General features: G+C 38.3%; 1 protein-coding gene and 1 long non-coding RNA gene across 3 annotated transcripts in view; one reads left to right on the plus strand and one right to left on the minus strand.

Moving 5' to 3' along the window:
• LSAMP (limbic system associated membrane protein) overlaps positions 1 to 25,698 on the plus strand; it is a 640,478-nt gene that overhangs the window by 94,181 nt on the left and 520,599 nt on the right. The window lies entirely within an intron of this gene.
• The window catches only part of LOC309659893, a 53,746-nt gene that overhangs the window by 6,822 nt on the left and 21,226 nt on the right, over positions 1 to 25,698 (minus strand). The gene's annotated exons all lie outside the window — the stretch shown is intronic.

Raw genomic sequence — 25,698 nt, forward strand, 5'->3', positions numbered from 1 at the left:
ATTAAAGCAAGTTTTAAGGAACACCTGCAGTTCCTTAAATATAGAGAAATCAGAGAGTAGGGTCTAAATGAACTTAAGGAAACCTATTTATCTCTTTTTCATTGTTTCTCTGCTGGAAACTTTAGAGTTAGCCTGACCTAGCTTTGAACCTTGAATACTAAACTGACTGTATAAATATATATCTTCCTAGTTTTCTCTTCTTTAACATCAGAGTAATAACATTTACCTCTTAGGGTTGTTGTATGGATTAAATATACTTATGAGGCCCCTGACACATTTTGTGTCTAGATAAATAGTCATTATTCAATTATTATAGAACGTGCATGAAAATTAGAGTTGGGGTCATTTGCAGGGGGGTACTAGATGTTGGCATTAAATGCTTTTCAGATATGATTATAGGAGCTGGAATGGAAGAGGCTGGAGGTACAGATTTCTTTAGTAAATATGGTATGGTTAAATAAAATCTCTGTTGAAGGGCTTCTCAGATATCTTTGCAAGTTTACATTGAGTTGAAATATAATGTCTCCCCTCCACTTCACTTTGGCTTCGTAGCCAAATGACTGATTGATATCAGTCTACTTTGTGTTTGGACTTACCTTGTCCCACAGCCGTGAATTATTAGGGGAATTCTGGGTTATCTGTTTTTCCTTTTACAATTTTACAGTCTTTTTTCCACTCAAATCTTTATGTATATCTCTTGTCTGTATCTATGGAATCACAGCTGAGTTGGACTAAAGGTACAGTGCACTTATGACCTAATACTTGTAGCCAATCCATATGGCAAAACTACCTCGCATTGAGTGGTACCACTACTCAGATTTGATCACATGTTCCTGCTAATGTTTTGTTTGATATTTTTTGGTAATAAGCTACATGATGAGCTTATCAGGCTATAGTCCAAATCTCTGTATGTCTTGAAATATTGCTTTTTGCACAACTATTACCTTAAAATTGTGGCAAGGAGATTTTCACATATTATATAGCTTCCCTCTTACTCATAAATAATAGACTTACACTCTCACAATATCTATACAGTGATGCTGTAATTGAAAACTATCTAGGTTCATTTGAAGATATCAGGTGGCTGAAGAATCCCTACCTAGATGCGGTTGAAACCGAAACAGACTGCAGGCTGGCTCATCCTGCCTATCTATGCAGTTCAGAGTGACCTGCATTCTGTCTTCAGCTTCTGTTGTGTTGATCCAGGCTGTGCCTCTTGGAAGCTGAAGAAATTTATGAGACATGGCAAAAATAGTTCCTATGCTTGGCCACTAATAATCAACACAGAGAGCCACGCTATCAGTAAACCCCGAGTGACCTGAATCTATCATAAAGCCTGCCTGTGGCCAGCAGTACAGGTCACTTTATACATGGCATGATGCATTCTACTAACCATGTTTGGCTAAACTGGCTGCCTCAGGTAACTATCTTGTTTCCATTAAAGCACTTGCATTAGGAAATTACCTGAAACCTAAGAAACTATTTTCTTTACTATTAGAATATAAATAACAAGTGGACCCTGGTGATTATTTTTATTGCTTTCACATTCCCCATCAATCCCTTCAGGCCAGTCAGTGGCAGATCTAGGGTAGGCTTTTGCTCCCCCTGCATTGCCTACTTTCAGGGTCACAAACCTGTTCTCTCTGTAACTTAGGGGCTCTTTAGTGACCCATGTTTCACTGTGTTTGCTCTACAGCAGATGTCTGACTCTTTAAAGTTTCCCCTGAGCAAGATATTCTGTCTTTCCAAATACATCACAAGTACGTACAGGAATTTCACATTTTCTTCCCTTCCACTCCAGGGATCAGTGATGGATGGTCACTGCAGTTCTTTTTTTCGCTTTTTTCCCTTCAGATATCCCCCCTTTTGTTTGCTAACCCTACATCCTTCATCATTCACTCTGTTCCCAAATTGTATCTCCCTGGTATTGTAAATACTTAACACATAATGGAACAACTTTTCATCTCTCTTTCACTTTCTTTCTCACATTTTCACTTTGGAAGGGATCCATCAATATTGACTCTTGAATCATGAAAATGATCGTACAGTCACTGAATTATAGAGTCATAGAATGTTAGAGCTGGAAGAGAGCTAAGTTATATTTCTCTTGCATCCATGCTTCCACTAGAGCACGTCCTGGCTCGTTGTAGCTGCATGAAAATTTCCCCCACGCGGCTTCATATATCATAAAGCATGTCACATGCTCTCGATGTTTAGGGTTTTAATACAGAACCCCAAACATCTATTAAATTGAGCCCATTCGATCTCTAACACTATGCTGCAGCTATTCCAGCAGCTTGAAATGTGCAGGGGGCACTTCCAGATAGGAGCATTTGCCACTTGAAAGCTTAGAGAATGTGATTTGAAGGACACAGTGGTGGTCCACATCAAAAAATAGTCCACATCCACTGGGCAGACACCTCTTTATGAGGAAGAAGATATTGTCCCTTATGCATATATCTGAGAAATACATTAAACTGTTATCTGACCGATTAGTATCTTGGTATAAATTGGTTCCGATCCTCCATTTTCTTTCTTCTGTTGTTTCACTTAGAAGGAGAAAGTTCCTAGAGATGGGTGAGTAAAAGCAAGATTTGATGTGGGTTCTGGAAACAAGGAGGAGGAAATTAAATTTTGACTGAAGAGCGAGGTAATGGAGATCAGTGTTAAGAAAGACACTAAAACCACATTACACAAAATTTAATTGTTCCCGGTAACAACTCCCAACTGCTTAAGTTTCTCTACCATGAGATTGAGAAGAGGATCTGTCCAGCGGTCTCCAACAGCAACACGGCAACTGAAACAATTGTTGTCAGTACAGCTGTTACCAGGAAGTGATCTCAACCACTAACCATATGCTAAGACTATGCCACCCGCCTTAGACACTTTTTCATGGTGTCTTAGTACCATTGCTATTATTTTACATTTATATAGACCTCTCACCTGAGGAAAATTATACCTTTCAAATGTTGACTTAGTGCTACCCTAACTCTGTTATTACTATCCAGACAATACGTATTTAGTTCCTTTACTCTTTTCCCATAAATACATCATTCCATTTCTTTAATCATCTTGTGCTATCCTCTGTATTCAGTCCAATTTCTCAGCACATTTCAAGTGTCCAGAGGCCTGATGCTGTAGTTTAGCCTAACCAGAATCAAGGAAGATGGGAATCATTTCTCTGTATTTTCTTCTGCCCCAACATAATGGATCACTGCATTCAGTTCAAAATAGCATCAGCCCCTTTGGCAGCCATATCACATTGCAAACTGATATCTAATTTGTCTTCTATTATTAGATCCAGGTCTCCATCAGTGTTACTTCTCTCCAGGTTTCTCCTGTCCATTGAATTATGTTGCTCAAGATGTATTGGTTTTCATTTTTCTAAGCTGAATCTCATTTTGTTATTTTTGAGTCATATCCCTACCCTCTCTGGTCCATTTATATAACATCTTAGGAACTTCAGTGGTGCCTGCCATACGTCTTAACTTATCACCTGAAAATTCCATTAATGAGCTATTTCTACTCTTTCCTTACTCAGGAGATCATTAACATAATGAAAATAACTCTTCTTCCAGGTCATTTTTAAAGAGATTTATTAGGACCTGAGCTAAGAATACCCCAACAAGAAAATACTATTTGGCACTATTTTCATACATAACAAGAATATTCTTCCTACTCCTTTCCATTTTGAATTATGTGAATTAATTGTGATTATTTCTTTTTTTTTTCTTTTTTTATTTTTTTAATGCTATTCTTGTCTGCTTACATTCTTTTTATGTATGTATGTATGTATGTATGTATGTATGGCTTTGTTGGGTCTTCGTTTCTGTGCGAGGGCTTTCTCTAGTTGTGGCAAGCGGGGGCCACTCTTCATCGCGGTGCGCGGGCCTCTCACTGTTGCGGCCTCTCGTTGCGGAGCACAGGCTCCAGACGTGCAGGCTCAGTAGCTGTGGCTCACGGGCCGAGTTGCTCCGCGGCATGTGGGATCTTCCCAGACCAGGGCTCGAACCCGCTTCCCCTGCATTGGCAGGCAGATTCTCAACCACTGCGCCACCAGGGAAGCCCTGTGATTAATGGAGATTCTTGAGAGTTTGCTAATGCATTTTTTTCATGGAGACTGCATTTTACCTATGCACGATTTGGAGTTGTTAAAATCAAAATCACTATTGAAAGTGTTTAAATGTCATTGTCTCTGTTACTTGGAGGCCATTTGGATCCCTAAAAGGGTCACTTAGCTTCTCTTTCCTCCATATGCCACACAAATAATCACATCAGCTTCTCCTCTTATAGGAGGACTGATGATATGTACAGAGCTTATCAGAAATATTTCCCTTCTATTAAGTTGAAAGAGCCAAAGACAACTTCAAAGCATGTTCCTTATTGGGTGTACTTATATAGTATCACTTTTGGAGAGTCTAGACATGGGGAATTGGAAAGGGACATTGACTTGTCATAAGGATTTCTAGGTTCTGAGGTTTACTGAGCAGTGAAGACAATTATTCTGATAGAGCCTTCGATCAGTATTTACAGAGTATCATCTGTAGATTGTGTGACAGATATATACTATTTTAAATATGTATGTAGAAGTTATGGTTAGTAACAAGATATGCATTTTTTCTAACATAAATACTACTATCGTGAGTGTCCAGTGGTTGTTTTTAACATTAAAAAAAAAAAAAGTCGGTGGCTTCCCTGGTGGCTCACTGGTTGGGAATCTGCCTACCAATGCAGGGGACACGGGCTCGAGCCCTGGTCTGGGAAGATCCCACATGCCGCGGAGCAACTCGGCCCGTGAGCCACAACTACTGAGCCTGTGCATCTGGAGCCTGTGCTCCGCAACAGGAGAGGCCGCGGTAGTGAAAAGGTCCGCGCACCGTGATGAAGAGTGGCCCCCGCTTGCCACAACTAGAGAAAGCCCTCGCACAGAAACGAAGACCCAGCACAGCCAAAAATAAATATGGAAATAAACAAATAAATAAAAGATTATAAAGCTTGTGTTAAAAAAAAAAAATTGTTTTAAAAAAAAAAAAAGTCCTCATGTTGGAAAATGTTGGGTTCACTGGCCTGGAAAAAAATATTTCAACACAGTGTCTCATCTGTACAAGGAGTATGTAGGGAAGGACAGATTCTGGAATCCTCTTTTCTATCATAAGATTTATTTGCCATGACTTGGGTGCATTCTGTTGATTTCCCTCAGTCATTAGGGATAATGGCTTTGATTTCCACTGAGATATCTAGGGGTCTTTGATATTTAGTTATAACAGTAACAAAGATCATAGCAATAAATATTTAATTCTCACTGTGTTACAGGCACTGTGCCAGGCACGTTCTTACACATTGCCTTTCTTAATCTTTACCACAATCCTGAGATATACTTTTCTCTCCAATTTACGTATTGTAAATCTGACCTTCTGAGAGCATGAGCAAATTACCCAAAGCCACACAGGTTTTACATGAATGACAAGGATAATTGAATGACAAAGCCAGGACTCAGATTCTGTAATCCTTGCTGCACCCACAGTGCCTTGCATGATTTCTGTCCATGATGCATGTTCTACTCAAGACTCTGTGAGTCAGGAATTTGGGTAAGGCCTAATGAGGACAGCTTTTTGTGCTTCATGATATCTGGGACTTCACCTGGGAAGACCCAAAGCTGGCAGTGACTCAGTGGCTTGGAGTGACTCAGTATCTGGAGGCATCTGTACTTAGATACATAGCCATTGATGCTGGCTGTTGGCTGGCTCTTCAGCTGAGCAGTCAGCCAAAACGCCTACAGTGATGGCTTCCTATGGAGCGTGGCAGCCTGAGACTTCTCACCTGGTGGATCAAGGCTCTGAAAGCAAGTGCCTTAAGAGAATCAGGCAGAAGCTGTATCATCTTTTATGACCTACACTTGGAAATCATTTAGTGTCACTTCCTCTGTGCTCTATTGGTCAACTGTTTCCTAAGTTAGCCCAGGTTCAAGGGGAGGGGATGTAGACCCCACTTCCCTATGGGAAAGTATCCATTTTCAGACATGTTTAAAACCTTTATAATTCAAGTTTTGATGTGGATTCTTGAAGAAATCTGTTTCTTATGGCTTTGGTTTATATACTGTAGTTCTTAACAATGGCTGCAATTCATCAACATTGGTTGATAAACCTATCAAATTCTGGACTCTACTCCAAAGATTCTGAAACAAAATCTCTAGGAGGGAATCTGTAGTTTTACCAAGCTTCTGGTGATTCTTAGAAAGCTGATCTAACTAAGCACCAAGTTTTACTTACACTGCCTCTATAGGTGAAGATGTTCTCAAAAGCCTACAGCCAGACCCACTCTTGGTAAGGCTGTCCCAAACTAGTGAACTCCTTGGCCTCTGCTATTATGGCTGCTTGTCTGTCATTCTCATCTCTTCTCTCAGCCTTGGAGAGGTCCCTGAAGCTTTACAGAATACCACCTCTAGATTTGCAAGAGGAATCCTGGGAACTCCCTTCCCCGTCTCATCAGGGATGGATGACAGGACTTTAAGCAAAATCTCTGCTGAAGCTATCACAGCAAGGGGTGTACCAGCTTAAAGCTGTCAGTTGAGAATCACTCTACTGTGAATGGTTGAGCTAGTAGCACCCAGTGATTCGATTTGCATGTTTATAACAACGTGTGCACAGAAGTGCCAATTTGGGGTGCCACTGCAGCAGCTCCACTCCAGTGAAAACATCTTCAAAGAGCCTTGTCAGCATCCTTCAGCATTTTTTTCTGAGGTTTAGAACTAGAGGGTGGGTGGCAGTCCACACCTCAGGAGGAACGGCTGATAAAATCTATTAACTCTTTCTCCCCTTAGACATCATATCTCACAGCTGCATCAGCAAACAGTCCCTTCAGTGGGAATTTGAGCACTGCGTAAATTAAAAATAAAAGAGAAAGGATGCTTCTATTTTACCTGCCTGGTTTCCAGTCTTCAGATTGTCAGGAGTTTCACATATCTAGTATCCATTCATGGAGTGGGAGAGAAGAGACTATAAGGGACCCACTGGGGAGGATGAAGAGATTTGAGGAAAGAGTGCTTGCAGGAGGAGCTTTCTGTAACTTTGAGGCTGGAAGGTACCTGGTAGTTACCTTGAGCAGGGAACAGGTTACTAAGGAGATTGACCTGCAATTCAATTAGAGAGGCTATGAAGAGAAACCCACTGCTTTCATCCACTGGGCAAGAAAGTCAAACTCAGCTTGCTAACTGGACCACAGTCCTCCCAAATCTCAGCCAGTGCTTCATAACTGTACCTGACGGAGGCTAAAGAGATGCAATCAGTTAGAATCATGTTCTCCAAATCCTTCATAAAGGTGAGAGTCTTTAGAAGAAGAAGGTAAAACAAGCAAAAACCAATGAAAACCATGTCATGTTCTTTGCAGGAGTGGGGTAAGGTTGTGGAGGGCAAAAAGCAAACAGGTCACGTTTTTTTTCTTCCTTTCTCTCTTCTTTGGTGCTTTCAGACTGGGTCCAGCTATCTGTATCTTCAAAAATGTATTTCTTGAACAGTCTGCATCAGAATCCCTGAGGAGTTTTATAAAAAGTGAAGATGTCTATAACCCACCTTAGATCTACTGAATCAGAAAATCTGGGGGTGGGACCCTGGAATCAGAATTAATAACAAGTTGCTCAATGACTCTGAAACACACTCAAGTTGAAGAAACATTAACTTGGATTCTGCCATTGGCAGTGTTGAGGGAGCCAGCAAGGGTGTTGTTAAAGGTCTTTATTAACAAGCACACTCTCTTTCTCTGTCCTTATCCCTCAAGGGGACCCACGGGCACTAGGAGGGTCTTTTGAAGTTCGATGGTGTTAAGTGGTTGACCTTTATGAAGTAGAGTCTTCTTTGATATTAATTAGTCATTAGGTCAGCAAACATTCTAAAGGACAGGGTTACCTATAGTGCCAAATACTGTAAAGATGACTCTCTGGTTTTTGAATAAAAGTTAGATATCATTTTCTGTATTTGAACCCAGTAAAATTGCTTGTCCAAATGACTACTAAATTTCTTCAGCCCTGGAAGAGCCAGTAGAGGCTGTATGAAATTCTAATCAATGTAAAGACCCAACAGATATTGAATTAACTGTGTGATGTGCTTTAATAAATTAACACTGTACAAAGATCATATGAAAATTGCCCTGTTGACTAAATTTCTTGGAAGAGTGATATAGAAAAAAGAACTGGAAAGTAGTAATTATTCAGCACCTGATATGTATCAAGCACTCTGTTAGGTTACTGACGTTCCAAATTTCATTTAATCCAATGCAAGTAGGCTTTGTATTTATATGTATATAAAAGTATCATTATAAATAAATTAACCAGATTCTTATTGCTTATTTATTATGCATGACACTAATTGCCCCCCGCCCCCGCCAGAATAAATCACTGAAAGTAAAATGGAAGTGATTGGAAAAGGATTTAGATGTAATGCCATCTAACATTTGAAGTGAAGTTAAATGGTATGTTTGTTCTAGTCCAGTCTTTACCATTATATCATAAAGTCCTCCTCCATAATATTTGGAAAATGTATGAATACCTGATGTTGGCTGATTTACTATTGAATTTTGAAAATTAGGACACCACTACATTTGTAGCTTTTTTTGATAGTTAAGCATTTGCATATATAGCACCACAGAATTTTAGATTTGGCTAAAACACTTAACATTTTAGATGAAGAAGCCAAAATCCAAAGTCATATTTATTAAAAATGTTTTTCCTGCTAACAGTTTTTACTCTTATTCTTAATAGGGAAATCTACTTTAATTTCAAAGAATTTCATAAAGCCAGAAATGACTAAAATTATTTTGGTTTAACAATTTTCATAGATAAAAATTTAACTGAAAGTTAGAAGACATTATATGTGGATTTCTTCACTTATAGCTGATATGCCTTGGGTGACTGTGCTTTAGTTTCTTTAACCCTAAAAAAGGAATGAACAGTGGATCAAGTTCATTGGGCTGTTGTGAAAACTAAATTAGAAAATGTACATTCAGTACTTAGCCTAGAGCTAATTAAAGTTAGATACATGTTTCCAATTATTAATTAAACAGATAAGTTTATAACATCTATTAAATTCCACCTACATGCAGATAGTCTATTCTGATTAAAAACTACCCTATAATTCATACATTTTAGTAAGCCAAAAGTTCCTTGCCCCATGTTACTCTGAATTGGGTGACGTTTTACATAATTCATAGTTATGAAACCATCTTGATGACAGTGAAATTCTGCATTATAAAGATCTGGAAATTCAAACTCATTTGCTTTTATTTCTACATACGTCAAGCTGTTGTCCTATATTGTAGAGTCATGGAGATTTATTTCAATCTTAAGAATAATATACTCTTAATTTTATATGTTTAATTTATATGCTTACAGAAAAATATACATTAGTATTTAAAAGAAAATATCTTAGATAAAAAGGGGCCATCTTTTTTTTTTTTTTTAAAAGGGGCCATCTTTGAAGAAAGATAATTAGCTTATTTTCATCGGCCATGTATAACAGCATCATCCCTTTCCCATTTTGCTTTGGTACGTTGGTGTACAGATGGGCCTTCTTTGTTGACAAGGTACTAATGATGATGCCCCTATCCCTCTTCAGCTCTTCTTATTAGCTCCTAACCACCTTCATTTATTACTTCTGATTCCCTGCATGTTCAGCATATTAAATGTTAACAAATGGTTCTCATTTTACATGACAATCCTAATAATTGATGATTATAGAAACATATTAAGCACATAATGCCAAAATATGTTACCTAAACTGTTAACCTCTTGTTTGAGTTTCTTTTATATGTTGGGAATAGAATATGCTATTTAGAGGTCACAGTAGGAACACAAATACACCTCTACACCTCTTCTTCTCAATCTTATGTCTGTTACTTTGTGCTAATTAAGAATTCTAAATCTAATTTTCCATTATCAGTCTCAGGCTTGCAGGAAAGATTTCTTAGGCCCAGAGAAGAGTAGCTGAAATTCATAATGGAAAGAAAGGGAATGTGATGAAGGGAAATATTTTTGACCTGGCATCTCTTCAGTGCCCCAGTGACTGTGGGAGACTGCTTCTTTTATATGATGGATTACCACTCTTCCTTCTATCCAGCTTGGAGAAAGGAAGATGAGAGCAGAGGAGCAGGCCTAGACCCTTCGATTCTCGGCTAATGAGCATCAAGAGGACCATAGAGAATGCACTGGAAGGGAAAAAAATACAAGAGGAAGGGAGGTGAGGGAATCAGTGCCTCAGAAATAAGGAACAGAACTGAGTGACTGATGGAGTCGGTTGCACGACCATACCTCAAGTGTCCTGACCTTTGTAATGTCTCCACACAAGTAAGATGGGTGTTAGACTCACTGATGTCCTCAAGGCATATCACACAGACACTAACCTAATCCACTCTGCCAGTTAAATTTTTTAAAGATGGACTTTCTGTTGTTTTTTGTTTTTTTGGTTTTTTTTTGACCTCTGTCACGATCACACTTACTGCCAACTGGGTATTATTTCATAGTAAGAAGCATAGTAGGCTGTTATTAGGGACTGATGTTCTACCTGATCCTCAACTGCCTGATCAGTCAGGTACGGGTCTAAAATTCAGTGTGCTCTTTATACACTACTTAGCTGAGCAAGTATCTACGAAGTTCTTTAGTATACCACAAAAAGTGCTAGAAGCCGGGGGTATAGAAACTCAGATGGAGTCCTTGTTCTTAATAACTTCAGGGTCTGGTGGGAAGAAATAGCCATAGAAACTTAAACCTCGATATGAAGGCACTGAAGAATAGAGAACAGGGTTTATAGGATAAAATCCTGGAGAGGATAATCTTTTGGCAGTCTAAAAGTGATATAAAAAGAATATTCTAAATGTAGAAATTAGGATGAGCTAAAGCATAGAGTAGAAACCGTTAGAATGTTCCTGGAAACAACAGTTTGGTCTTACTAGAAGGTAAAGTGCAGGAACATGGGTAGGACATGTGGTGGGAGAAGCAGGCAACAAATCATGGAGGGTCGTGTAGGACCTTGTTACTCCAAATGTTATCCATCATCCTCAGTGTTGGCCTTGGCTGGAGCTTGTTGGAAATGTTCTGGCCAGACCTACTACATAAAAATGTGGATTTTAACAAGATCCCCAGGTGATTCCTTTGCACAGTAAAGCATGAAAATCACTGGTGTAGCAGATGTGAACAGATCCAAGGAAAACATAACTGGTAGCTGAGGGACCAGAAGTTTTTCTCAGCCAGTCTCGACCTTTCTCTTTTCCTTCATCACCAAGAATGGACTCCTTAGAGTAGCTTCAAGTTCACTTTAGGCCTTGAACGCTTGCTTTCTACTGCTTGATTTCAGTGAAACCTACCCTACCCCCCCCCTTCCCTTACCATTGAAAACCTGGGCATGGAAAGCCTTGGGTATATGAGGGTAAAAGGAAGTTGGCAAGGACACTGTGGAAAATCTTGAAGGCTAATGTTAACAACTAATATTCTTTCACTGCATCATGGTTGTCAATTTTTCACATACATTTTCCTCACATCAGCCCTGTGAGATCATGATCAATTGCCTCATTCTGCAGATGAAATAGTTGAGACAAATGATATAAGTTGTTGAAAGTCACATGGCTGAGGAAGAAGCAAAATATAGACTAAACCTAGGTTTTTAAATATGAAGTTCAATGATTCTTCCTTTTCTCTAAGTTGCTGTCCTAGCTCATGAGCTCATGGTGCCCTGGCCTGGTTGGACCCTGTTGCTGCTTTGTATTCTAACGTCATTTTGCAACAGAGGATCCAAGGACACTGGGAGTTGGGGTACACTCAAAGCAGAGGTCCACTAGGGGATGGTTGGGTTCACCTATTCAAAGGAATTGAGATTCAGTTAAATGTTAAAGCAATATGATTCTTTTTACTCTCTAAGCAGTCACCAAGGGAGGCAGAACAGAGACAGGAAAAAAGTTAAATTAATTTTAGATTAATTCTAATTAAGAATAGGAATCAAATTCTGATGAAAGTCGCTTTTCTTTACTTTTTCACTGTTCAAGATTACAAAAGACCATGACTTTAGAATAAAACCACTCCACTGAATCATGACCAGTCTAAGGTTAGAATTCATCTTATTGATTGAATTGAAATGTCTACAAAGATGATTTGATTGATTGAATTGAGATCAGCCAGTCCTTATATAGTTAAATTGGAAGTAAAGATTCTACAGAGCTATGTCTGAATGTTCAAATGTGGGTAAAGTTTCCCTCTCCTCAATTATTCAGCCTGTGATCATCCATTGAAAACAAGGATAAGGGATCCATGAAAAACATCATGAATGTCTTTTGATATGCTTATGCTCTCTTCACTCTGTTTCCTTTGAGAGTTTGGGGTCTAAACCTCTCTTTGGCTGGTAGAGAGAAAGCAGACATTTTTTTATTATCAAAATAGAAGTGATCTGCTGTGGTGGTCCCCAAATAATACTTCATTGAGGGCTTAAAATAGCTCTATATTCACTTCTTTGGTACCTTCAGCTCAGAAGCAAATAGTGTTGCTTTAACCCTGAAACCCTGCATCTGATATGCATGTGAAGAGAATGTAACTGTTATGAATTCAGAGAGCAGAAATCACAGAGGGAAAGGACAGTATTTGAGAGGTGAGGTTAAGAAAGTAGAAATATGATGGTTAGATATTCAGTCTGTTCCTATTGTATATTAGGTATTTTTTTTAGCTTTGGAAATCTACCTCCTGTTGGAAATAAAATCTTTGATTTATTTCAAAATTTGAGGGACCTCTATGCCTTCATTGAAATCAAAGATGATAGCTTTTAAGGGAAATATGTGATTTTCCCTTCTTTCTTGTCATTCACTTTATAAGCTTGGGAACACCACTAAGGGCATAAGTGTGTGTGACTAAGGTGAGATTGGATTAGAACAGAGGGCAGCTGGAAGAGGCAAGTAATGACTCCTCATTAAAAAAATATTTAAACTAGCTGGCTTATGTGCTAACATAGTCATCTGGGGTCAGATCTTCTAGAAATGGTCAAGAAACATTTTTTTAAAAAGTTACTGTCTTAGACTATGTCAGCAAGACATAGGTGTTTATCAATACCTTACTAGCAGGAAAAGCTATGAAAAAGGGCTATAGAAGGGGTATGAGAGGCTGAAGGGCCCAATCTAAGCCTGGAGGGGTCAAAAATAAAATATCAATTTGTATAGCCTTTGAAAAAGAAGAGGCGGTTAGAGAGCATATAATTGTTTGTAATATCTTAAATGCTGTAGATAATACTGAGGCACCCTGGTTGGTGTGGGCAGCTTAGAGAAGACAAGCTGCAAAAGAGTAAACAATTTCTCTCAATGCAAGGGAAAATGCTATTCATGCAGGGGCTATGGGCATCCAGCATGATGTGTAGCAAAAAGATGAATTCAAGGAAACCAAAAAAAAGAACATCTAGGAGAAAACAGGTCTTGTTCTGGTTCACGTATCTAAGAGCTCAGAATGAATAGACTATGACACTAGTTTTATTCATGAAAAGGCTTATTAGCTACATATTATATGGATATCTATATCGATCTGTCAATGTAATATAAAACTGTCAAATTTCTGGGGTCTGATCTCAATTAAAAACTAAGATTGATAATTTGTGGACTATCTCTGTCTGCTTAATTCCAAAGGCAAAACTCAAGGTTTAGAAAGACCTTTTATAAGCTGGATATCACAGAGACAGAATTAGCAGGAAAGGCTGCTTCAGTTTGGAGCTGAGAGGGTGGTGAGAAGCCCCTTGTCACAAGTTTAGTAGATAAATTGAATACATCAGTTGAAACCTATGCTTTGACTCATTTATAATAATTACAAAAAATAGGGCAAGCCCTGGAATGTGAGCTGTGGTGCCACTTGTTTATCATTGCCTTCATTTGTTCATTCTTTCATTCATTCATTCGTTCACTCATTCTGCAAATAGCAATTGAATGCCTAGTAAATGATCAGGGAATGTTCTGAGTGCTAAGGACACAATTGTTACCACACAGACCCCATCCTTGCACTCATGGAGCTTATAGACCTGTAGAGAAAGATAGATTAAAAACAGAAACAAATGGTAAGCAAGATTATTTCAGATGGCAAAATTCCTATGTAGAGAATAAGATGGCTTTGTGGAGATTTATTGCTTAGATAAGATAAGGAGGATAGACTGCATATGTGGGGTGGTCTGCAAAGGCCTCTCTGAGGTGTCATTTGAAACCCATGATGAGAAGAAGCCAGACTATATCAGCAACACACATACGTACAGCGGAAGGTGAAGAATACCTAGCTTATTTCAGAATATACAGATCAGAGATTAAAGAATAATTCACTAACATGACAAAGTCCTTAAATTTTTTAAGAGAGGAAGAACTTCTCTCCCTCTCTCTCTCTCTCATTCTCTCACTCTCTCACTCTATCTCTACCTATACCTCTATCTCTCTATCTCTTAAAAATGGAAATTGCCAACTCTTCCTTATGTGTCCATGAAGGTCATGTGTCTCTATCTTCTGGAGTTGCAGTGTTTCTTAAGCACAACAAAAAACATGTCTGGACTTTTGTAGCCCTTGAAAGACTGGTTTCAGTCCCAACAGAGTTCAAAGAATTTTCTTTAAGTTTAATACAGTGCTATGTGCATGGTGGTTGCTTAATGAAGAATAGCTAACATAAGGAATGGAATTTTGTTTAATAATGGTAGTTGCTAAATATATATGTGTTTGTTAAAAAATGAAATTGAGTTTAATGAGCTTATAGACTAGTAGTCTTTTTCAAAGATGCCAAAATGCTTTATTACCCATTCCACAAGTAACCCCATTCACTTGCCTAAATCAGATAGAAGAGTATTAATCCTGAGAGTAGTAACCCTGAGCAGTGATTCATAGCAGTGGTTCAAAGATGAGATTTGACTTAAAGCAACACTTTTGTCTAGATCACGCAAATGACGCTTAGGTAAATAACAATAAAAGGGAGAACATACTTTTATATAGGTTATTTTTTTCAATAGACTGTGAAAGATAAGATAGTAGCCAATTAGTTACGCATCTTTAGAACCCTAATTCTTAGCACATATGCAAATGATAGATGCTCACTAATCTTGAAGGCTGTGCAATGAACTGAAATAAGGGTGGCTTTAAAGCCAGACAGACTGGTTTGAATCCTGATTCTGCAACTTTCCAGTCCTATGGGCTTAAGCTAATTGGTTTGTTAGCTAAACCTCATTTTTTTCACCTATTGAATAGAGATCCTACTACCTTTCAAGGTGGATTTGGAGATTAGTGATACTTTAGGCAGAATAACTATAGGGTAGCTATTGATATTTTAAAACAAGAAGAAAAATAGGCAGACTGTGCTATTAAGTTCTGTGAGGGCAGGAGCGGGAACTGTATCTTTCTGTATCCACAATTCCTGACACAGGAATAGGCACTCAACAAGTACTAGCTGAGTGAGTGAATAAATGAATTTATGTTTGATGATTTGAGATGGGTAAGGAGGTGAGAAATAGTATTATATCATTGTGGTTTATATCCAGTGATAGACAGAAAATTGAAGAATTTCAGGACCACATTAGATGTCATGACACCTTCAAATTTGTTATTGCCTCTAGAAGGAATACTCTTACAATACTCTAGAAAGAAAACTGTCCCGTTTGTTCATAAAAAAAAAAAACTTCAGAAAGAACTATCATCAATTATGTCTACTTTCCAATAGCAATTCCCCACTAGACAAGCATACAAAAAATTAATCAAATAAACAATACCGAAGCACCTCCTCTAATGTTAATTGCAGGAGTTATCTTTAATTGCAGGAGTTCTCCTGGCCTTTACAAGAATCAGGTGACCTCAATGCAGAGAAATCATTACTGGTTGAACTGTGTTAGTGTTCTGTGAAAAGAACAATGTCTCAGCCCAAAGGCCGTGTAATGATTCTTTGAATAATTGCAGTTTGACCCTGGGAAGAAGGGTTGAAGATTGTTTTGGATCTTCAGTTTTTACATCTTCATAAGCAATAAGTGGTGAAGTCAAAGCTAAGAGAATGTCTTAAAGGAAGCAGTTGAGTGGTCTCTGTATTCAGAAAGCAGGACAGTATGTTCTAAGAATTTCTGAGGGCCATGGTAAGAGTCTGCAAATGAGTCTACATACCTGTTGGAAGAGTTAGTCTCAACCTAAAGAGATGGTGGAATAGACCTTAGGTAGAAAAAGATTCTACTTTTCCAGGGACCTAAGAATCTGAGATAAATGGCTCTGTCCTTTACTGATGGTAGAAATAAGGAAAGTTATCAAGAAGAAAGAAAATCTACATAGGTACAGAAATATCCAGATCAGGTGATCTAAGGAAAAGGGTGGTAGAAAAATCTTGCTTTCTCTCCATAGTTGGTTTGTAATATTTCAGTTAAACATTTCCACCATGCTGCCTGCAATGAACACAACCCCATCTGAAGGAAATTGTTCCACCCTTCACCTACAGCCTCTGCTGAGAAACTAAGTTATCAGGTTTTGCCCACCTGTCCAAACTATTCTCATTTCGACCGTACCACAGTTCACTGACTGAAGTGAGTGTCTGCCAACTGGGATATGAATCTATTAACTAGCCTAAGGTATAGCCCATGTGAAATAATAAACTGAGCTAAAGATATTTGCTCAGCACTTTGTGTTAGGAGTGTTACTACAAAATGGCTTAGTTAGCAAAGGAAATTGAAGCTTAATCATGCAGAGAATCCATAAGTTTATTGTCATAAGTAGCTCAAGTTGTGAGAAAACAGAACCTGTGATTAAGCAGAAGCTGTGAAGTTGAGAAGAAGGTGCTCCAAAGTAAGGAGAGAGAACTCACAGTCCGGTTAGCACTTGGAAGAGAAGTGGGTACTCAGAGATGGAGATTTGTGGCGGGTAACTAAATCACATTTGTGGTAGACACATATTAACCAGTTCCTGCTCTTCCTGCAACCTTGTTCTGTCCTAATTTCTACTCTTACTGAGTTTTAGAGTTTTCAGTCTTTCCTGGTTCACTAGACAGCATATCTTTACAATAAGACCCTGTTCTTTGTGGTAAACCTACCCTGTGACCAACGTATACAGATTAAAACCCATACGATGACCAAGCAGCCAGTTTTCCTTGGCTCAGTCAAATCTAGATGAGTACTTATTGTTCACACACAGCCAGAGAAGTTGGTTCTATTCGTGGTTTGAAAAATACGAGTGTTGTACCCTTAGCTGGCCTGATTCAGTTTGCAGAGAATGGGGCAAGAGAAGGGCAGACGAAGGAGGGTGGGAGGGATAGAGAGAGAAAAGGAGGGGGAAAAGAAGACTGGCAGAAATAAAGATTAAAAGACTGAAAGATTTGGATAAGAAGAATATCATCCAATAAGTAGTTGGCAAATTCCCCTGAGTTTGGAGATTAAGAAGGTTTGTTGACCTAAAATAAGTCTTTTAAAGTTACCATCTGTCAAAAGAAATGACAGTCAGTGTCAAAAATTTTGCATGCCCGAATATATAAGGCTAAAATCTTCTGAGTAAACAGCTTGCCTTCAAATATAAAATAAAATAAACATAGTCAAGTGGTGTTAAGACGGGGTGGTGTTTTCATGTGACTTGTTTACCAAGAATCCATCTACTACTAATATTTTATTTTTTTAAGAAAGCATAAGTCTACTTGCAGAGCCTAAAGAAAAATATCTGGATATCCCTTGTTGAATTCATATAAAGGAGGCAGGCATATTTCCATATAACAACTCAATAGAATGGTTATGGCCACTTCAATAATACAATAAAATTTATTTTTATATTGGATCATAAAATTACTATACCAGAAGTGGCCAATAGTTTATCAGTTTTCAAAATGGCTAGTGTAGAATGCGACTGAGAAAGGTGTAAAATCCCTCAAATGTGTCTAATTATCCCAAACTGTACTGCCCAAGGGAAATATTCTCCTAACCCTTTTGGTTGATCAGTTTATGTTATAAAACATATGGGTTGATGACCCTTACAACATAGCTTTGCTTCAGTGAATGATGTAACTACAGGTCTCTTTTATTGTCCTATAAATATTATGTCTTCCCTTGAAATGGTTTTGCATTCATCATGTGTCCTTCTCAAATTATTTTCTAGTGTCATTATTTCACATATTAATTGAACATCACTAATCCTATATAGACTGAATGAATTTTAGAAAACAACTATTAAAATTGACCTAGGCTTCAGATCAGGGAAACTTGTTGAAAATAACAGGCCAAATTCAGAGTCCAAACCCTCTCTCACCACCAGCTCCAGACTTGACCCAATCAGTTGGTTTTGGGGGAGAAGGAGAAGTTCAGAAGCCATTTACTCTTTTCTCTCCAGGCCCTAAGAATGACTCTGTGTGTGTGTGTGTGTGTGTGTGTGTGTGTGTGTGTGTGTGTGTGTGTGTGCGTGAGAAGGAGAGGAGGTCTGCAACATTAACACTGATATGAAAGAGTGAAGGTCAAAGTTACTTAAATTTGAACCCAGGTTCCATTTATCACTTACTAGCTGTGTGACCTTAGCTAGTTAATCTTTCAGCTCATTTCCTCAGCAGTACAACATCAATAATAGCACCTGCCTCATAGAGTTGTTGTAAGGATTCAGTGAGAAAGAGCCTGAAAAGCCCCTCCCATGGAACTTGGTCCATAAAAAGCACCTGATGAAGGTGAACGACTAATGATGACCATGGCTATTCATTCTGTAGTCACAGTGATTAAACCTGCTCCTATAAGTAGAGAGATTTCCATTTTTAATGTCTCCTGTGGAAAGACATCCTCACAAAGAAGTCATTGAGAGAGGAAAGGGGCAGGTTTGGGCCAGGAAGCTCTTGCATGAAAGAAGGTTGGAAGAAAAATGTACATCCTAGATGCCCTCACCATGATCCTGAAGGCAGAAAGAGAAAACTCTGAAGACAGATGAAGGAAAAAATGTTGAGAGTAAGTTTACCTAGGTGTGGGATTCTATTCACTGCTTGCTTATGATATGCCAGGCGTGTGCTAGTGCTGTCACTATAATAAGGGTTGGTTTGGAATGGTAAATGGTGAGAGGGAGAGAAAAATCATTTTTTCTTGAGACATAATTGACATATAACATTGTGTTAGTTTTAGGTGTACAACATAATGATTTGATATATGTATTTACTGCGAAATGATTACCACAGTAAGTTTAGTTAACATCCAGTGTCAAGAGAACAGTGGAAAAAATGAAGCAGAGAACAGGGTAGAGAGAAGCAGGTGAGAGTGAGGATAAATGACGTTTAAGCTTTGTCTCAGTATTTGATTCATGACCCATTCTGACCATGTTTTCTGAGCAACACAACCAGCTGGATGCCACGGCATCCTCAGAGAATCTAGTCCTTCTGGTTTGTGCTAACTGTCATGTGTATTGACATAACTGTACGAAGGGAGACATGCAGGAAAGTTTAGCTGGAGGTACAGATTAATGCCTTGCTAATGCTATTAATTGCTGCCATTGTTTCCAAGGGCTATGCTATGACATTGAAAACACAATAGCAGTTTTCTTGTACATTTTACCTGAAAGGCTTGTGTCTGACATTATTTGGGAGGTATACAGGTTGGGGGTTACAAACATAAAATATTGTTTTGTTGACACATGCAAATGTTTGGAAAGTCTTCCAAATTTAAAGGAGAAAAAAAAATACAACATAAATTGTAGTCAAAAATACCAAACCTTTGGTTTTTCATTTTCCCTGGGGAGCAGCTGCTGATTTCACTCTAATTTTAGCTGCTATTGCTTTGAGCTAAACTTTCCATTTTTATTAAAAAAAAAAAACTGAGTCTAGAGGATTACAAGCTCCTGTGCTTTTGATTTTTAATAAAAACGAGCATTTACCTCTGAACAGTAGCAGCAAGAAAGGGAATTAAACCTGAGGCTAGTGAGTTGACCTTTAGAGGGGTGCCGATCCACAGGGAGGTGATGAATTTAACACACATCCCTTTTCTTTCTCATGTACACACTCTCCAGCTAATATTCTTCTGTTTAATGTTTATTTAAATGGGAAAAAAATTGATTAAAAACAAACTTTGTTCTATAACATTTGTGTTTCGTGAATTGGCTAGGTGCATGCAAGTCCTTCCCAGTTCTTTGCCAGCTGGTATGGTTGGATTTCCATGTGTAATATGAATAGTGATGGTTCTGATTTAAGATATAGAATAGAAAGAAAATCACATATCCACCTCCCTACTGGGCTCTACTGAATGGGGAATCTGGGGTGATGCCTGACATAGTGAAACTAATCAATCCAACACGGCTGACAAACTATTATACTACTTGCAACTGGGAATGTGTATACCCAAATTGTAGGGAAATCTCAATCTTTAATCTGTTCAGTTTTTTATAGAGGAAAAGAAACATAGTAAATTTAGTCTAATTTGCATATGACTTTTCTGTAAAACACATATATTCCGGTGGCATTAAATGAATATCACTGTTTAAAGAAAAATGGGCCATAATTCATGGATTCAGCTTACAAATTACTGTTTGCATGATTCTCTAATCCTCCCCCAGCACCAATTCTATACAACACTATTTTGTCTCAGCAAAGGAACTTGCCTACAACTAGCTTAGGACATAAAATGTTGAGCCTTAAACTCGGCCTTTCACTCCTTTTGCTCTCCCCTTTCTCTACTCCTCCTGCCTCTCATGGAAAGAGTGCCAGGCTGATAGAATACCGGTTGGGAGTCAACGTTTCTTTTAGAAATCATTCAGAGCGTTAATTCTGTCTGTCAAATGGATCACTACTCTTACAGCATTTAATTATTTGAATATACTGACTTTTTTCTCCTCAAAATGCCATTAGTTTCTGGACCTATATTCAGAATTCCAAAATTTAACTATTTGTCATAGACCAAAGACATCAAGGACATGAATTTTGGAGTCAGCGTTTTATCATTTACCAATTGAATGATGGCTCCGTGTTTCTATTTTCTCCTCAATAAAATGGAGATAATAATAGTGCCAACTTCCTAGAGTTATGGAGAGGATAAAATGAGGATATAGATAGGCAGGTAGATAAATAATAACAAGAAAGACAGATAGATAGATAGATAAAGATATCACCTCATCACTTAGACCAGTTCTTGAAACATAGTAAACACTCAGCAAAATTTTAGAGGCTATTATTATCTTATATTTACATTTGAAATTAACTGTTCTCTTGGTATATGTCTCATTTCTTTAAGCATAACTTCTTTGAAGGCAGAAATACTATATTTTATTTCTTCTGTAGCCAACAGGAGAACTCTCTATGGTGCTTGTCATATAATGGATACTAAATTGATTGACTGAGGTATTTAACAGATATTTTTTTTTCCATTTGACTCTGTCCCTGCCCCTACATTTTAAAAATGTATGCCACGTGCTGTGGGTCTCAGTTTAAGAAGCTATCTAGAACTAGTACAGTACCAGGGGGCTTTGGAAAAAGACAATGTAGATGAGACTGGGCCCCTATTACATCTGGAGAAACATTTGATATTTTAAAGCGGCTTCAGGAAGGAGTAGGCATCTGGGTGACTCTTGGGGGCTTGGTGAATAGACTTTGAGAGCTAGAGATTAGGATATGGTTAAGATCAATCCAGATGGAGGGGCTGGAATGAGCAAAGTCTGGAGGCCAGGAAGCTTGAAGAACTGTTTAGGGAAATTACAAATCATTCAGTTTAGCTGGTGTAGCACAATATTGGAGAGAAAATTGGAAAATTGGAGCGAAATACTTGAGGGGCATTCTATTTAAGGGTCAATGATATTTTTATCTGATTTATATTGCTTAAATATCATCATTTAGTAGATTAAACCAAAAAAACTAGAAATTTATATTGCTTTCCATTTTCTGGGAATTGTGAGGTTCTTTTTAAGGGAAAATGATTCATTCTTAGGTCTTATATATGGCATGTTTGAATAAGATGAGTTCAGCTCTATATAAATGTTGACAGCTCTAAAAACAGCGGCACTAATGGTCAAGCTAAGCTTTTGCTACAGCAACCCCAGAGGGCTTCCAGAAACAATCAGGAGAGTTCTGAGTACAAAATGGCCCCTGGAACTACCTTATCTGTCTTACCAGTTAGACCCATAACTATTTTATGGCACAGCCAGTTTCCATAGACACCATTGTGAGTTTTGTTTTCCTTTTATTAAGGTAGGCTCATTTCACATTTTACAGGATGGGAGGTGCTAGGCAGGGATTCTACTCTGAGATTCCACAGCATTTTCTTTTAAACTTTATTTCAGTATTTGACATATTTTAGTGTAATTTATCTGTTTATGTACCTGTCTTCCCCATGAGCCTATGAGCTCTATCAGGAGTTTCGTGAAATCTTTGCCATGTTTCAGGCATTGTGCTAAGGGTTTTACATGGATAATTTATTGGCCTTCATGACAATTCTATGAGGTGGATACTATTATTAATCCCATTTTACACATAAGGAACTAATGTATATAGAGGGTAAGAAAATTATCCAGGTTATATAATTAGTAGATGTTAGAGCTAGGATTTGAACTCAGTCTAACTCTAGAACCTGGCTCTTAAATATCATACCATACAAAAATGAATCTCTGTTGATTGAATGTGTGAATAAATGGAACAAATGCTATTATGCACATTTTGGTAGAAAGAACATTCAATAGGGAACTAGGAAACCTGATCTCTAGTCCCAGGTCTGCTTCAAACTAGCTAGGTGACCTTGGGCAATTATCTTAACTTCTCTGAGCCTCATTTCTTTACTGGGTTATTTTGAGAATTAAGTTATATGAAATGTGTGAAAGTGCTTAGCTCAAGGCCTGTTCCTTTCTGAGTTTTTATAAATGCTAGTTTTCCTTTCTTTCTCACCCTTCTTTGCCCTGAGAGTCCTCTGAACCAAACTTGACTTTTCTAAGGCACATGACATCCTGTCTCAATCTGTGCCCAACCCCCATGGGCAGAAGGTGCTTGCCCTCACTTGAAGGAGAGAAAACACGGGCAGCACTAGATGATTATTGAGAGGGCAGAACTGGGCGAGATTATGCAGCTGCCACTTCAGTAGTGACCGATGATGGCAGGGGGCCATCACATCAGTGCAGGGCCCTGTGTGGCCAGGCTGGACGCATCTGCCTCAAGTCGCTCTATATCTCTAATGTGAGCTACACGTGTAATTATCCAGGCAGCAGGCTAAAATATCGCCACAGACAGCAAAGTTTCATCAGTAGAAGGGCACACTTTGTTTCATGTGACTCCAGCAGAGCACTACAAAGTGTTATAAAGCTGCAATGATGAAGGACAAGTTAGAAAGTCATGGAGTAATATATTGTCCGCATGGCCAGGCCTCCATGGGTTAAGCAAATCAGGAAGTTAAGGAGTACACCTGAGACTGTTAGGAAAAAAATACACACAAAGTTGTTTTTAGCTATGGGGTCCTCACTAGAATATGCTTTTCTTTCAAAGAGCTCAGAGTCTTTGTTTCTGTTAAGTCCTTAATAATTGACTAAGACTATCACTGCAAAATCAGGTGGGAAATCACATTTTAGATAAAATTGTGTTGGGGAGCAGTGGAATGAGTGAAATGTACATATTCTGTGACTTAGTTGTGTGTGTACAGATTAAAAGACAGGCACGTACAGATCAAAAGACAGCAAAAGACAGGCACATACACATGCTTGCAAAGATACATGTTGGGTGTTTTTTTTTTTTAAAGATCATTTGTATAATAACCTTATTATTCTCTTATTGTGGTATTATTGTGACTTACTTCATCCTTGCCGTGACCTCAGGTTCCTGAGAAGAATCCTCCGCTCTGTGTGTGTGTGTGTGTGTGTGTGTGTGTGTGTGTGTGTGTGTGTGTGTGTGTGTGTGTGAGTCTGGAGACCCACACTGCTTCTTGTGAGGAGTATAGACAGCTGCAAGGCCCTGTGTGCTCTGGTGTACCTGAGAAGTGCTGTGAGAATTGTGGATAGGTTAAGGTTAAAAGGCATAGAAAATGGGAGAAAAACATGGAGAAGGGGAAACGGAAAGTATTATGAAAAAATGCAAGGAAGCAGGGGAGAGAGTCAATAAGGTCTCAGAGTAGAAAAGAGGGAAAGAGGTGAGCGTGGTCCAGGAGGAATAAATGCCACCAGCTGTCATGTTTGGTTCTACATGGGGACTGACTCTGTCCAGGTTCCTAGACTGGATCTTAGGGTATTAATACTCAGGTGTTCTATCATATCCTCTAGAGACGACAAAGAGAAGTCCAGAGACCATCAAGGTTGCTGAGCCAGTATTTCTAAGGAGGACTTTTTGCCTGACCTACTCCCTTTACTGCCATCTGTACCCAATCCCCATATAAATACATCTTTAATGATCTGGTACAATGGTAATTTTTTTTCAAAAGTTTTGTTTTTCTTGGAGAGGGGTGCAGAGAGAGAAATGGGAATGTACAGGGGGATTTAGAGTGATGTAGCAAAAGGGTTTTAGCTGCATGGATCTAGATCAGCTTTTACCACCTTATTGATGAGAACGCCAAATGGAAGTGAATCAAAACCATTACTGATTGATAGGCTGCATCTATTGCTTCCCCTTTTCTACATGGCTGACCACTCTATCTGAGATGAAAATTAAATGACTCGGCACTGTTTACTCCTCATATAGGTCTTAGTATTGCAGAGGGTCTTATTTCTTCTAGATTATTGATATATAGATTGTTTTAGTTTCTTCCTTAGTTAAATCAAAAGGTATTTATTGATCAAGTACTACTAATACTGTCACTACTACTGCTGTTACTGCTAATACCACTATCCTTCACTACAACCACTAGTTACCATTTATCAAAAACTCATATTGTTATGATTTACTTATTTATATTTTACTTTGATGTGTATATAATTATACAAGCAACTGGGCCTCACAGAAGTTTTATAATTTGCTCAGGGTCATGTAATTAGTAGTGGAAGGGCTGGAATTCAAACTGAGATGCGTTTGGTTCTAAACCATTGTATAGATCACTATACAAGGAATACTGTTTGGGCCAGACCATAAATAAATAAACAAATGTGGGGAATAAAATGAATCCTTGTCCGCTACTTTCAAATTTAGTGGGTGAAAAGACAGATATATAAATAGCTCTAAGTCAGTGTAAATGGTATTGAATGTTCTGAACAGTGATTCTCAAATGATGCATCAGCGCTACTTGGGGAATTTATTAAAAATATAGATTCCAGACTGCAGTCAAGGAACTCTGGGTTGGGACCAAGGGATCTATAGTTTTAAAAGACCAAATGTAAAACTTTCCTTTGATTCCAGAGCCCAGGCAACTTTGAGAACTGCTGATAGTCAAGGCAGTATGTTACCCCTTATTATAAGACGGGGTAAAATAGATCCAACCAGAGGATGTGGAGATTATGGAAACCCATTTGAGGTTGTTTAGTTGACTTTAGAATTTCCAAGGTTATTTAAGTCTTCAAAATCACATCATGATTTATGAAAAATAGTTGTCAGTAGCTTTAGACTAACACCTACTAATTCTAGAAATGACTAGCTATAACCCTTGCTGGCTTGAATAGATCTTATGTTTTAAAGTGCACTTACACTGATGTACTTCAGTACCATAATTTGATCTTCGAACCATTCAGTTTACTTATTCTAGTAATCTAGTTACCATATCTATGAAAGTAAAAACAAAAACAAAAACAATTTATCATCATCACCATCATCATTATTTTAAGTTGTAACCATCAACATTTTTGCTTAGACACTATTTG

The sequence above is a fragment of the Balaenoptera physalus genome, assembly GCF_965194825.1.
Source record: "Balaenoptera physalus genome assembly, chromosome: 4".
In the NCBI taxonomy this organism is placed as follows: Eukaryota; Metazoa; Chordata; class Mammalia; order Artiodactyla; family Balaenopteridae; genus Balaenoptera; species Balaenoptera physalus.